The sequence below is a fragment of the Nicotiana attenuata genome, unplaced genomic scaffold, assembly GCF_001879085.1.
Source record: "Nicotiana attenuata strain UT unplaced genomic scaffold, NIATTr2, whole genome shotgun sequence".
Taxonomy (NCBI): domain Eukaryota; kingdom Viridiplantae; phylum Streptophyta; class Magnoliopsida; order Solanales; family Solanaceae; genus Nicotiana; species Nicotiana attenuata.
In genome coordinates this window covers 74507-89865 of record NW_017672887.1, presented here as the reverse complement: position 1 = coordinate 89865, position 15359 = coordinate 74507, and the positions used below count along the sequence as shown (strand labels likewise).

Sequence of the window (15359 nt, the reverse complement as noted above, 5' to 3'; positions counted from 1 at the left end):
CTCCCACACATGAACTATACTTTCAAGTAATTTTTTATATATATATAAAATAACACACTTAGATCGGGAATAAAAATATCGTCGACAAAAAAAAATTCGCCGAAGAAAATGGTGTTTATGAAATTCCGACGACCACCATTTTATGCCGCCGGTGACCAAAACAATAAAAAAGAGAATGAAATGAACCAAAAAAAAATGAGAATTTAAGAAATAAGAAAAAGGATAAGAAAAGAAGAAAAAGAAGAAAGAATAAAAAAAGAACTAGAAATACATGTGGGGGCGCGTGTAGCTCACCACTTGCCAAGAGTTTGGTTGTCAGCGTTAACGGTGCAAATAATTCCATTTAAAATAAGTTTAGGGGGGTAATAGGATTCCCGCAAAGAAAAAGTGTGTAGTTGGGGATCCGGGTATAGGTCACGGGGGTACTTATGCATTTTCCTTTTTTAATCGGTTTAAAGAAGATAACTTTTTTCTAAATTCAACAACAATTTAACTTGAATTTTTTATTTTATTCTTATTGACAAGTTTGTAGTATCACACAAATATTATGCATATTTAAAATTATAAGTTCAATAGTCTAGTCACACAAATATTGTGGCATAATTAAAATCATAAATTTTAATTTTTTATTTTATTTTATACATATACAATACCTTGTTACACTTGAATACTTGGAAAGTAAGAATATTGAGAACAACCAGAACACTAGGGACAGAAGTAGAGATAGGGGATGAAAAAACAGATAATATAAGGCCTATTTCATTACACTAGGCCCCATATTTCTTTTCAAGTTGGAATACATTGAGTGACCAAATATTGGACATTCATGTCCAAATCAGAGGACAACACTTATCAATTAAAAGAAAAGACAATCTGAAAAATGTGTCTAATCATGAACCGGCATACCAATACATAGCAGTATAATTGGTGTCTGGGCTTAGCAGTTGACTTGCAAACCAAGACGATATGGATAAATGCATTATAGGTTCCTAAAAAACGAGAATTTATTTAATTGTTACAGTAGATTATTAAATTTGTTAACCACACATCGTTTATTGGATTACTACAGCACGGACCAAATTCATTGTTCAGAGATGATGCGCTCACGACAGGAATTGCACTATTTCGCAAAAGAGTGCTCTTTTTATATATTCTTAGCTTTATCTAATTGCCGTCAAGTTGTAGTCGAAGATAAATCAATCAATAAGTTAATTCCAAAAACTTGGAAAAATACAAAGAGATCAAGATAACAAATAATGTTTTCTTTAAAGACGAAGTGATGAAGAGACATTCTTCCTCAAGATCAACTCGAAATGCAGCGGGAATATGCTTATTTGACAATCAAATATTTCAAGAAAATCCATACAAATTCTTTGCACGTGAGATACGTCACTTTGACCCTCAATCGAAAAAACAAGAAAGAGCGATCAAGAGAAGTTCTTTCTCATAATTGATCTGAAATACTGCCCGACTTTCATGGAGATCAAATACATCGCAAGGAGTTCTACGTCATCCTATGTTCGAGAAATACACTGCTAGTGCCATGTCCTGCCTGATCACCTGACCCCAGTATTGTTGGGTGTGCGAACAAAGTCCCACATTGGTAGCTGAAAAGATTGGGAGTCTACATATAAGGTGTAGGGATCTCTTAATGGTGCGAGGCCTTTTGGGGAAAACCGTGCGGGCTTGGCCCAAAGCGGACAATATCACACCATGTTAAGAGTGTCATTGGGCCGTTTAAGCCCAACAACTGGTATCAGAGCCTTGGTTATTTATCCGGGTTATTACGGAATGGAGGCGAATATGAGCAAGATGGTATGTTTAAATGGGAGAAATTATAATGTTTGGAGAAGCAAGATGAAAGACTTGTTGTTCGTGAAGAAGATGCATCTACCCGTTTTTTCAGCTCATAAACCCGAGAGTATATCCGATGAAGATTGGGATTTCGAGCACCAACGAGTATGTGGATTTATACGGCAATGGGTTAAAGATAATGTTCGCAACCATATTGTGAACGAGATACATGCGAGATCATTGTGGGAAAAGCTAGAGACTCTTTATGCTTCAAAAACCGGGAACAACAAATTGTTTCTGCTAAAGGAATTGATGACCTTTAAATACAAGGAAGGCAACCCTATCCTTGATCACATAAATGATTTTTAGGGCGTCATTGATCAGCTATCTGGAATGGGGGTTAATTTTGATGATGAGATACAAGGACTTTGGCTTCTTAATACTCTGCGAGACTCTTGGGAAACTCTTCGTGTTTCTTTGACAAATTCAGCTCCTAGAGGTAAGGTGACCATGGAATATGCCAAGAGTGGTGTGTTGAACGAGGAAGTAAGGAGAAAATCGCAGGGTTCATCCTCACAAGCAGATATCTTGGTTACAGAAGACCGGGGGAGAGATAGAACAAGAGGCTCAAGGAATAGAGGTAAAAGTAGAAGTAAGTCAAGGTCCAAATACTATAATGTTACATGCAACCACTGTGGCAAGAAAGGACACATCAAAAGGTTTTGCCGCAAGTTGAATCAAGACACTAGAGAAGGAAAGAAAGTTGAAAATACCGAGAACAATGTTGCTGCTATTGTTCAAGATGACCTTCTTTTTGCTTATGATTAAAACGTCATCAATTTGGTATCCCATGAGACGAGCTGGATAGTAGATTCTGGAGCTACCTCACATGTCACACCAAGAAAAGATTTTTTCTCATCTTATACTCATGTTGATTCTGGAGTGTTAAAGATGGGCAATGCCAGTGAAGTTAAGGTGTTTGGTGTTGGCACAGTTTGTTTGAAAACTAATAATGGTTCAACGTTAGTTCTTCAAGATGTGAAGCACGCTCCAGACTTTTCTTTCAATTTGATCTCCGCATGAAGATAGACGATGAAGGTTACCATAATGCTCTCTTTAACGGCCAATGGAAGCTCACCAAGGGCTCGTTAGTAGTGGCTCGAGGAGTCAAGTCTAGTCAATTATATGTGACACAAGGCTCTATTTTTAATGACTCAACAAATATGGTGAAAAGTGATAGTTTGTCAGAATTGTGGCATCGAAGATTGAGTCATATGAGTGAGAGAGGGATTACGTGTTTGGCTAAGAAAAGTTTGCTTTCTGGAGTAAAACAAGCAAAGCTGCAAAGGTGCATACATGGTTTAGCTAGCAAACAAAAAAGGGTTTCCTTTCATAGCCATCCTCCCTCAAGAAAGTCCGATTTATTAGAGCTAGTACACTCTGATTTGTGTGGTCCTTTTAAAGTAAAGTCAAAGGTGGTGCACTTTACTTTGTGACCTTCATTGATGATCATTCTCGTAAGCTCTGGGTGTATCCTTTGAAATCTAAAGATCAAGCACTTGGCGTGTTTAAGGAATTTCAGGCCTTAGCTGAGAGACAGACGGGGAAGAAATTAAAATGTATTCGCACTGACAATGGTGGTGAATATTGTGGTCCATTTGATAACTATTGCAAGGAACAAGGAATTCGTCATCAGAAAACTCCGCCCAAGACGCCTCAATTGAACGGTTTGGCAGAGAGGATGAATAGAACTCTAGTTGAGACATAAGGACAACCTTGGAGAATTATTCTATGCTCATTGATACAAGTCTTTGAAAGACTTAAGCACATAAGAGTGGGTTTTGAGAGAGCTTTCATCAAGAGAGAAGAGAGAAAAAAAGTATTTGTTTTGCTGCAGATTTTTATTCCGACCAGCCAACTTCAAATCTCGTTTTCCGATTCGTTAACCATTGGATCGGGCTGAAATTTTGACTAAGTGTTCGTAACATCTTGGTATTGGATTTGAACGGTGGAGATCGGATTTGGTGGCTCGTAGCATCTGATTTCGAGCCTCGAACAGCAGCTTCATTTTGTGGATTATACTCTTTCTTCAATTGATTAGTTGTTGCTCTTGTTGCTATTGTTGCTCCGTGTTTGGCCCTTGTTGTGTAGTCAATTTGGAGAACTTTTGTAACCCTCTTATTGTTATAGTGGAGCTTTTTGGATCTTTGTGATCCCGTGATTTTTACCTTCGATTTGAAGGGTTTTCCACGTTAAAATTTGGTGTTCTTTATCGTCTTTATTTTCTGGTTTGCCTCTTCCTCAACATAACAAGTGGTATCAGAGCGAGGTTCAAGACAGGTTCATCTTGGCGTGTTCAGTTCTAGCTGCAACATATTTGACGATAATCGTGATTTTCGTCTGATAACAAGTGGTATCAGAGCGAGGTTCAAGCTAGTTGCGGGCATCGGTTGCCATAATACTCTAACAATGTGGGTGGCACACAGTGAATCTCGAAAATTGACCCGTGGATCGTGGTAGTGGGCCACGTGGAACTTAGTTCGAGGGGGAGATTGTTGGGTGTGCGAACAAAGTCCCACATTGGTAGCTGAAAAGATTGGGAGTCTACATATAAGGTGTAGGGATCTCTTAATGGTGCGGGGCCTTTTGGGGAAAACCGTGCGGGCTTGGCCCAAAGCGGACAATATCACACCATGTTAAGAGTGTCATTGGGCCGTTTAAGCCCAACAAGTATTTCTTCTGCCTACCTCTACCTCTCCTTTGGATCCACTATAGCCAACCTCTTGCAATTCCTCACTGGGACATCAGTGCATCTCCTCTTCACGTGCCCAAACCATCTCAGCCTCACTTCCCTCGTCTTATCCTCCACACAGACCACTCTCACGTTGTCCTGAATATCTATTTCTCTTAGTATGCCCACGCGTATCATATTCTATGTATATTATGTTATATCCAGACTTTATAATTTCAAGACTCAACAATCTATTCATTAAGATAGTTTTAAAAGTTAATTAGGTAAAACCAAAGGTTCTCAAAATCTGAATAACTTTAGTTGCTTGCCTTTTTTTCTTTTTCCTTTTTTTGGTATAAAAAGCCGATATCATTATACATGAAAGCAATAAAGCTCTTTCTTCCTTGTTATCACTACACAACATTTATGCTTAGCTTGTTAATATCTCATAGTGAATGACATGTCATGCAACACCAATTAATATATGCATAAATGATCCAAGCTGAGGTTAAATGGATGATACCAAGAATCTGGACAGAAGTAATCTAGGGAAAAGTACTAGTTTTATACAATTCGACTCCCAGTAAAGTACTGTATAATAGATTGTGCAATAGTTGCTCATTTGGGCACTAATACATCCTTATTGCTGGAAATCGTCACTCCTCATAGTTCCACTAGCTAGCGTAGTGCAGGGGCTGCTACGAATCTATATCTATATATATCTATAATTGAGGGTACTAAGGCCGGTGAGGTGGCACTCTCAGTCAGCAGCAATTCTATTTTCTAGGCTTCAGGTATTAGTTGCAAGTTAAAACTAAAATTACAGAAACAAAACGCCCACACCGCTTCTTCCGCTTCTTCTCAAAATATACCCATTCTCAAAATACCCTAAACGTTTCACATCCAGTTTATATGCCACCATTTCTCTACTCCCTTTTCCCCTAATTTCTCTCCTTCTATATCTTCCAATTTGTCTGTACTTCTCTATCTTTTCAATTGCCCTCTCTACCTACTTCGCTCTGACGTTTTATTTGGAACATACAATATCTCTAATTCCCTGCGAGTGTCTCCATTCTTTAGCCACGACATACTTACTTTACGGACCATGAAATGTTCGTCAACCCAAAAAAAACTTCAACCCGCAATCACAAACTACTTTGGCTCAACAAGCTAATGTCGGTATGTAATCCGTTTGAAACAATTAATGCTTACCGAATGTTTACCGATTATCCTTACCCATCATTCTCCTGGGTTATAACTTCATTAATCTAATTCTATTTTCAGAAAATATATTTGCTGCTCCAACAATCTGTCCGCTCAACTGCTATGGGTGCGGACGCACAAGGAATACGAAGACAAAACAAATAGGTCCGTTCAACAAAGATAGGTGTTCACGCACACCGAATACGAATACAAAACACCGATACGAGATTGAGGTACATGCATGATGTTCTTCACCAATCAGATTTTCACACAGTTCAGAAATGCTGCTCTAAACGTTCTGAAATACTATTACCATATTTTCCCCCACTGTTACACCACTAAGTATGATAAGATTCGACAACAACTTCTTTCAATTGATGTTATAGTTTAGGCAATATTTTCCAATCTTCTCTACACAATTTTTTTCTGCTTAAAGCGCGACATATGCATCTAATATTGGTTCAATAATTTAGTCATCATGGAACGAAAAACCCACCAAAACATGATCATGGACTAAAGTTTTCAATTTTCTCATACTACTGCCTTTTCGCCATTATCTAAGTCCTCTTCTTTCTCCTACAAAAGACACACTTCCCCGAACAAGTTCTCCTATTATTCACATTTAGTCACACCCAATTTGTGTCGAAAAAACAAAAGGATCTAAATTGACAGATTATGAAGAATCCGCTACAACATTCTTTCACAAAGGTGCAATTGTGTTGTGCTATCTCAATGCGATGGCCTCCAACATTATGTTGATCAGAAACATATTTTTCCCCGCAAAATAGTGATGGCCATAGTATTCCTTTTATCTCGTATTATTGCCTTCTCGACATTATCTAAGTCATCTTCTTTGCCTCCAAAACACACAGTTCTTTCTCATACTTCTATACTCATGCATTCGACAAAAATATCTATAAATGTTGCCTTCCCATGCTTGCAATAGATAACAACTGGATGATTACTCACACCTATAGAACAATGGAAATTATTCATCGATGAATGACATAACTAAATAACCTTACGGGAAGTAAAGAGACTATTTCTTCCAAAATCGCCTGCAGATTTAGACCAGGAACTATTAAGTTTTTACCTGTCATAAATAACAATGTGATTTGATGATTCTGCTGGCATGAGTTCCTCTCAAACTCAAATACATATTTAGACCAGGATCCATTTATTTTTCCCCTGTGATAACCAAAAGTATGAACTACTGATTGTGTTCGCATAAGTTTCTTAATGTTGAAGTAAAGAGTATATTCCATCCAAAATCACATAGAAATTTAGACCAGGATCCATTTAGTTTTCCCACTTTAATCAAAACTATGAGCTAATCAGTGTGTTGGCATGAGTATCTTAATGTTGAAGTAAATAGTCTATTTCTTCACTTCATCTCGTATGTACTTAGATCAGGATCCATTTAGTTTTTCCCTGTTTTAACCTAAACTATGAGTTGCTGATTGTGCTGGCATGAGTTTTTTAATTTGTCTCACCTGAACAAACAAAATATGGCTGGTAACTTTTGTCTATATATGTGAGTTTGGGTATACCAGGGGTAAGTGTAAATGGATCCTGGTATTAATCTGTATGAGATTTTGGAAACAGTAGGCTCTTTATTTCACGTAATATTATATAGTCTTGATGAATAATTTCCATCGAGAAATACATTATATAGTCTTGATGACAATGTAATATAGTCGTCTTTTCTTTATGAATAATTTCCAGTCATATTTCTTCAGCAGGTCAAGCCTTCGACAACAATATGTCTAAATGTTATTTATATACAGTTTAGTGATATGGAGTGCAGACGACTATATTACATTGTCATTTTACCTTTAGATGCTTGTATTGCATAATATTTCAACTTCCAGTTTTCTGTCTTTAAAACGCATGCCTTTGGCTAAATAAATTGGAAACTACTAAGTGAACCCATGGAATTTTTTTTATTGCGACTTGGTTCATGATTGTTTCTTCAATCCAAAATCTGGATATGTGACATTCATGTTTAGGATAAGGAGTGGTTTGGATAGCTGGTCGTGGCAGGGATAGAAGAACTTGGAGCAAAAAGAATAAGAAAAGGTTGGATATTCTCTGTTGATTTGTGCCAGTAAGAATCTTCACTAATTCATTAAATTTCTTCTGGTTTTCATTTTCTAATCCCTTTCCTCAGTCATCTTTTTTTTGTTGATCATGGTTATAAGGACATCGAGTATTCAGATATGATATAATAAATAAATTTTTACTTTCTAAATCTTCATGTTTTTACTTTCTCAGCTTTTTGTATTGTTTCTTCTCTTTTACGCTCTTCTTTTGTGTTTTCTTCTGTTTTTTCTTCTTTGTTTCTTTCTATAGATTAACATAATGGAGAAAATTGTTGCAAATTTACAATCATGAAGCATTTTAAAAGGTAAATTGAAGTTTATAATATATACAATTAGCCCTTTTGTCGGCAGGTCAAGCCTTCAACAACAATATATATGAAGTTTAGACGATTATATAACATTCTTGTTGTACCTTTACATATTTGTATTGCATAGTATTTCAACTTCCAGTTTTCATCTTTAAAACGCACGCCTTTGATAACATTATTCATGAATGTTGCCTTCCAACACTTGCAATAAATAACAGCTGGATGATTCCTCACATCTATAGACAAAATATATAATGAGCACACTGATGTAGGTCACGCCTTGGACAATACTATTTGTAACTGTTGTTTATATATAGTATAGTGATTAGTGATATGGAGTGTAGACTATATTATATTTTCATTGTAGCCTTATATACTTGTATTGCATAGAATTTCAAGTTCCTATTACTTCTCTACCTTCAATACTCGCGCCTTTGGCAACAATATCTCTAAATGTTATTTACATGTCCAACGGTTCGACAGGGCTCCCTACATATTGGTGAGATTGCAAGATAATAAAATCAAATAAGTGAGATTTAATTTGCAAGGTATATACTACTTTATTTTAGTGTAGAGCAGCTGACAATTTTTCAATGAATGATGGATTAGTACCAAACTTATTAACTGAAACAGACATATTAATTAATTCTTAGTGGCCCTGCTATTCTGTACTCTTTACTGAGCATGAGATTTTGTTTGCTTATAAATAACGGTTCCTACTCACTCCTGATGTTATAGAGAAAAAAAAGAATACTACTATTTACTGCATCTGCAATCATGAACACGAAATGCCATATATCTTTAACTAACTCTTTGTTTTGCTTCTTGTTTCTCTTCTTTTGTGTATGGGCAACTTGATTACAAATATTACGCCACCTGTCCCAACCTCACTAAAATCGTTAGATATGGCATCTGGTCTGCTATTTCTAATGAAACCAGAATGGCTGCCTCGCTGTTGCGCTTGCACTTCCATGACTGTTTAGCTAATGTATAATACACGTACTCTTTTATTTTTTGCCCATCATATGCACTAACATAAGTACATAGCTAATGGCAATCTGATTGCTTACTTCTTACAAAAATGTTTATGTTGTGTAGGGATGCGAGGGTCTGTACTACTCGATGATACTAGTACATTCACAGGAGAAAAGAACGCATCTCCTAATCGAAATTTAGCCAAAGGATTTGAAGTCATTGATGCAATAAAAGCTAACGTGGAGAAAGCTTGCCCGTCTACAGTTTCATGTGCTGATATACTGACTCTAGCAGCTAGAGAAGATATCTATCTCGTAAAAAATTTCAAAGGGCTTTCAGGTTCATGAGGCAAATGCACAGATAAATACTCTTAGGGATGCTATTTAGGGACTAGCTAGTACTTATTTTTGTCCTGAAATTTTAAACTAAAAATTTTAACTTCAAGATAACTCAGGACATTTTTGTCCTGGACAGCTGAACTGAAATCCTAAAATTCAGGACACACTGGCTAATTCTTAAATAACAGCCCTTTAGAGTGGCTACCAAGTGTCATTTCTACGTATTCTTTGCCTAAACATACTCTGTCAAATTGTTAGTATATACTACTGCTAAAAATTGCTCTTTCTTGTTTGAACAAATGTTTTCAGACTGGAGGCCCCTATTGGTCAGTGTCGTTGGGTCGTCGAGATAGTCTTACCGCAAGTCAAAGTGCAGCTAATGCTCAGATTCCATCACCTTCTAGCCCTTAGAAAACATTACTGCAAAATTTGTTTCAAAGGGTCTTGACATAAAAGATGTTGTGGTGCTCTGAGGTACTAAACCAAGACCAACATGCAACTTTTTCTTCTTTCCTAATAAATATCCTTCTTGGTTTTACTTCTTTCCTAATAAAAGATTCTTTTTGGTTTTCCTTTCGGATTAATGTCACGTATAGTCACTTAACTAATTTACTCATTATGACATTAATCATAAAATTATTTTGTGTCATATTGAAATTGAAGTTTTGAACCTTACTCATTAGAACAGTTGGTCAGAAAACTACTTTTGTCAAATTAAAGTAACTGAACTATGAATTACTCAGAAAGTACAAATAATCAAAATGTCAAATTAAGTAATATCACTAAGTCTGCAGTCTAAAGCCCAAAATTTAGATGTACGTCTTCTCTTTGGAAGTTATTTGTTATGTTCAATAGTAACTAGGGCTGTGCATAATTTGGTAAATACCGAATTACCGTACCGGAACCGAAATTTTTTGGTATTTGGTATTCGATGTTTTGGTATTCGGTATGGTATTTGGTTTAAGTTTTAAAAAATATTGGTATTAAGTATGGTATTTGGTATTTTAAAATGAAATACCGATACCGTACTGAAATATATATTATATTACACAATACACATATTATTAATTATAACATAAATATAAAAATCTAAAATTTTATTTTCCTTTATTCTCTAAGTTCATCAATTAACTCTAAGTAACAAGACGTTTCTAATGATCAAATTGATTCTTTTATGTATAGTTTTCTCTCTCTAAGTTGATATTTGCTAGTTTTGGACAAAACTTTGGTCAACAAATATTTTTAGTTTTGTATTTTTGAGTATTTTAATTCAGAATATTACATTCTATGACTCTATGCACTAGTTAGTATTCAAACCAATAAACCGAAGTTACCAAACCGAATAAACCGAAACCGAAAGGAGAAAAATCGAACCATACCGAATTTAATTAGGTACGGTATTGGTATTGCATTTTAAGAAACCGAATACCGAAAATACCGAACCGAAATGTCTAAATACCGTACCGTACCGACCGACGAACACCCCTAATAGTAACCAAAGTGATAGCTTTTAAAAAAAGAAATGATACATAACTTCGAAATAGCTCTTCAGCATCAAGAAACTTACCACTAGAGAAGTTTGCACCCCTCTTCTGTAGCAAAATGAGCCCATAGAAGACAAATATGTTGACACTGATAATTTTCCTGGAAGGGAAATTGTTAAGAACTTGACCACAGATAAGAAAATACATTTGAATTTCAGCAGGTAAAAGACGTAAAACCAAAATTTAGAAATAAAAGCACACTTGCAGTGTCTCGCTGAGAGATAACCCCACCTTTGGCCTGAGAATATCCAAACCGAATTTTTGACATGTCCTCGTATGTCTTCCCTTTACAGGGGAAGATTGTCGATCAGGTCTGGAGCGAAATGGAAGCATACACAAACTGAGATAACAACATGAAAAAGCTAATCTCACAACATATGTGATCCAAAATTAGTAATCTTAGGAGTCAGGATCCATGCAAAAAGGCCAAAAAAAAAATGCATGTACAAAATTGCCTAACCAAAAGGGAAAGGTATGGGGGGAAAATGCAAGAAAGAGAACACATGAAGCTGGAGGAAGTAAGAGCTCAAACTAACACCAAACACTAACATTTTAAAATGACAGATGAGCCAAATAGGTAAAAGAACCACATGCAGTAAAATTAAATAGCGATTTCATAGTCCTCACATATATAATGTTCGAGAATGTAACACCCCGTAAATTCGACATAGGTATGAATGAGTTAAGAGAGTAGTAAGTTTATATTTTGAGCATGTGAAGTCTCATCGAGATGATTATACGTGAAAATAGTTGTTTCAAAATCAAGATGGAAAGTGAGGTGCATAAGATTTGATAAAATTGACTAAGTTTGCAGAAGGTCTGTATTCCATCAGTGTTTAATAAAAATGTGTAAGGAATCCGAGAAAACTCAAAGCATGAAAGTTGTAGGCCTTTGAAATAGATTTCCAACGATATATTATGGAGCCCGAACGGATCTCTGTGCAAAAAGTTATGCGCGTTTTACAGAACAGTACGCGATATGCGCGCCGGTAGCGCGGCCGCGCTAATTTTGAGGCAGTGTGACTGCCGTTTAGCGCGGTCATTAGCGCGGGCAAGCCTCCAGTAGCGCGCTAGTGGGGGTCGTTTTAAAGCTATATTTCGTCCCCCACACCCCCAAAACATAAAAACTTGCTCTAGAAAGTAAAGCTCTCAAAAACCTAACTCCTTAAGAGTCCCTCCACCACCCAAGGTAAGTTCTAATGATGATTCTAAGTTTATTTCAATTTTCCAACATCTTATTAACAGGGGTAAATCCTCCATATCATTAGATATTCGATTGGGACACCATTGTTGAGAGAAGAAACCCTAGAACTCGAATTCAAGAAGATTGAACATCAAAAAGGTAATATCTTCACCCTCTAGTTGATTCTATCATTGAATTAATGATTATAGACTCTATTTCATGAGATATGAGTTGATGGGTTTGGTAGAAAAGCATGAACGGTGATAGGTTTGGGTTGTTGATTGGTTATTATTGGTTATGGGTGTTGATTACTTTATGGGTGATAAAGAATAATGTTATTTATAACCATTTGAGACTTTAGAATTTATTTAGGAGCAAGAGAATGGGTTATTGGGTGTAGAAACACCATTAATAAGGACTATGAACAAGAGAATTATTGCTAATATGGAATCCCTTAGACTTGTATTGATATAGATTAAAGTTGAAAGGGGTAGCGAATGTTGTATTACGCTCAAGAGCAGGAAGTGAAGGTATGTGAAGCTAACTCTCTATGTTTGGGAATGTTAATGATTCTCTCTACACTACGTTTCTTTTACGACGTATCAATTGCCTCAGAAATATAGTTAAGCCTAGTTCCTTGAATAGTTGTAGAACTTCTATTCTCTAGCTTCATAACTCGTTCATGACTTTCATTGTGAATGTTATGAGCTCAGTTCGTATTCAATATAGACTTGGGTTTTATGTCCCTGAGTCTCAGTATAGCTTACTCAGCATGTCATAAACAGTTAAAGTTTCAGTGTTAATAATCAGTTCAAGAATATATGTCTCAGTCCAGTCCTATTCAGTATTATGTAACTCAGTGTGATTCAGCATTCAAGTATCATGTAACTCAGTATGATTCAGTATTTCAGCATCATGTATTTCAGTATGATTCTCAGTTCCTGAATGTTGAACACATGTCTTTGGGCCTGAGGCCGCAGTTTATGCTTTATGCATCTTTGGGCCTGAGGTCGCAGTTTATGCTTTATGCATTTTGGACCTGAGGTCGCAGTTATGTATACGTATACTTGGGCCCGAGGCCGCAGTTGTGCACATATATATATTGGGCCTGAGGCCGCAGTTTAATATTCAGATAAACAGGTTGTTCACCATTCAGAAGAGGGAGTATTCATATCCTTACTTCCTTTATTCAGTTCAGTTATCAGTTATCTTTTCAGTTATCAGTTACTCCCTCTGTTCCAGTTTATGTGAACCTATTTCCTTTTTGGTCCGTTCCAAAAAGAATGAACCCTTTCTATATTTGGAAACAATTTAGCTCAAACTTACAATTCTACCCTTAATGAGAAGCTTTATAACCACACAAATACTCTGGACCCCATTTTAACTCATTTAGGACCACAAATTCCAAAAGTCTTCATATTTTCTTAAACTCCGTGCCCAGTCAAACAAGTTCACGTAAATTGGAACGGAGGGAGTATCAGTTATCTTTTCAGTTATCAGTTCAGTTATCAGTTATCTTTTCAGTTATCAGTTATCAGTTATCTTTTCAGTTATCAGTTATCAGTTACCAGTTCAATCATCACTTCAGTTTCATTTTCAATAGTTATCATTTCAGTTATCAGCTTAGTTTCAGTTTCAGTATTTATCAGCTTAGTTTCAGTTTCAGCATTTATAATTCTTTCTTTCAGTTGCTTTACATACCAGTACAATTCAAATGTACTGACGTCCCTTTTGCCCGGGGCCTGCATCTCACAATGCAGGTAATGATTTAGACGTTGATAATTCAGAGCGCTAGGACTCTCGTACCAGCTATTTGGTGATCCCCAGTTCTTTCGGGGCATTATCATTACTTTACAGCCTTTCAGTATTTACAGATAGTTAGTGCTTTCAGTACTTCAATAGAGGCTTCATAGACTAGAGTAAGAGTTAGACAGAGTCTCATACTTTTCATGTTAAGCCATGTTGGCTGCAAATATGTTTCAGAATTGTATTAGTATTTCCGCACTATGATTTATAACGTCCAGCCTTTCAGTATATCAGCATGTGTTAGTTTATCTTCCGCATTCAGTATGTTATGATACCACATGTTGATTCAGCCAGCCAGTTGGTTCGCTCGGTCACATGTAGTCAGGCACCGAGTACCGTGTTACGTCCAGGCCCAGGTTCGGGGCGTGACAGAGAAACAACAAACAGAGGGTGAGAAGAAATGAACTTCTAATTTCAGATAACCGTGCAATCTTTTTTCAAACCAGAAAGAGGAGTTCCTTTTATCTAAATAATCAACATCAGTAAAGAAACATGACTCTAGGTACCATTACTTGATCACAAATCACAGTAAAAAACTATAGCAAACCCATAAAATTTTCGGATAAAAGAAGCATTAAAAAAAAAGGAACAAACGGAAACAGAGAAATAGAAGAAAATGAGCTCACCAAGCCGTAGTGAAGAAGGCCCACATCAACCGAGAAGAGCAAACTAAGATTGCAGATGAATATAGGAGAAAAAATTAGGGATAGAACAAGAAAGAATGAAAAAGAATGAGAAAAAAGCATAACCTGATCAATACAACTACACGCGTCATTAGAAGGTGGAGGAAGCTTTCATCTAGAAGTAGATGCAAATGCCTAAAGATGTGAAAACCAACGCATGCAACATGTTAGAACCCAGATACCTGACAACAACAAAATTTGAAAAAAAATCCAATAAATCAAAGAGAGGAAAAAACACAAAAGAAAACCAACAAGAAAAATTAAAATCAAGTCGCACCTGCAATAGGTAAATGATCAGAAGAAGGTGAGCCTGCAACAGAGAGAGAGAGAGCAAAGAAAAAGAAAAGCAAAAACAGAGGAATGATACAGAGAATGAAAAAGAAATAGAGGCTATCAAAGAACAAGAAGAAATGGCAAAATCAGGTGAAGAGTGTGAAAAATGAAATCTGTGGGAACCAGATGAAATCCAGTTGTATCCAACCAATATAAAGTGTTACACACGTGTCACCAAAAAAAGAATAGAATTGAACCAAAATACCAAAATGCCCATAAAAAGTAATGACCTTCATCGTACAGAAGCTTCACTTATTATACTAGATGGCCTGTGCCCGTGATGTGCACGGGCATATGCCCAACCTAGCTATTTACTCTAGTTATTCCTGCAAAATTCTCATAAGGTTTTGGATGTCATA

At 36.4% G+C, this 15359-nt stretch overlaps 2 long non-coding RNA genes across 14 annotated transcripts in view; one reads left to right on the top strand and one right to left on the bottom strand.

The window, feature by feature from the left end:
* Nucleotides 1-15122, bottom strand: part of LOC109214826 — a 21501-nt gene extending 6379 nt beyond the window's left edge. For 3 of the 10 annotated variants that reach the window (XR_002066260.1, XR_002066259.1, XR_002066258.1), the window contains exons 1-4: nucleotides 14945-15122; nucleotides 14611-14849; nucleotides 11227-11335; nucleotides 11019-11095 (exon numbers count right to left, since the gene is read on the bottom strand). This is a non-coding gene — a long non-coding RNA (uncharacterized LOC109214826). Of the gene's footprint in view, nucleotides 1-6071; nucleotides 6700-6821; nucleotides 6917-8242; nucleotides 8375-9789; nucleotides 9872-10895; nucleotides 10937-11018; nucleotides 11096-11226; nucleotides 11336-14610; nucleotides 14850-14944 lie in introns of those variants that run through there. The other 7 variants (XR_002066263.1, XR_002066254.1, XR_002066256.1 and 4 more) reach the window with 7 other exon arrangements.
* LOC109214828 lies at nucleotides 4826-9838 on the top strand. Of its 4 annotated transcripts, XR_002066267.1 has the most exons (5): nucleotides 4828-5704; nucleotides 5810-5961; nucleotides 7738-7807; nucleotides 9042-9452; nucleotides 9761-9838. It is a non-coding gene; the product is annotated as an uncharacterized LOC109214828 (long non-coding RNA). The 4 variants fall into 4 exon arrangements; XR_002066266.1 differs by lacking the exon at nucleotides 9761-9838 and having other exon boundaries at nucleotides 4826-5704; nucleotides 9237-9675; XR_002066264.1 differs by lacking the exon at nucleotides 9761-9838 and having other exon boundaries at nucleotides 4826-5704; nucleotides 9042-9675.
* Nucleotides 15123-15359: the final 237 nt, after the last annotated feature.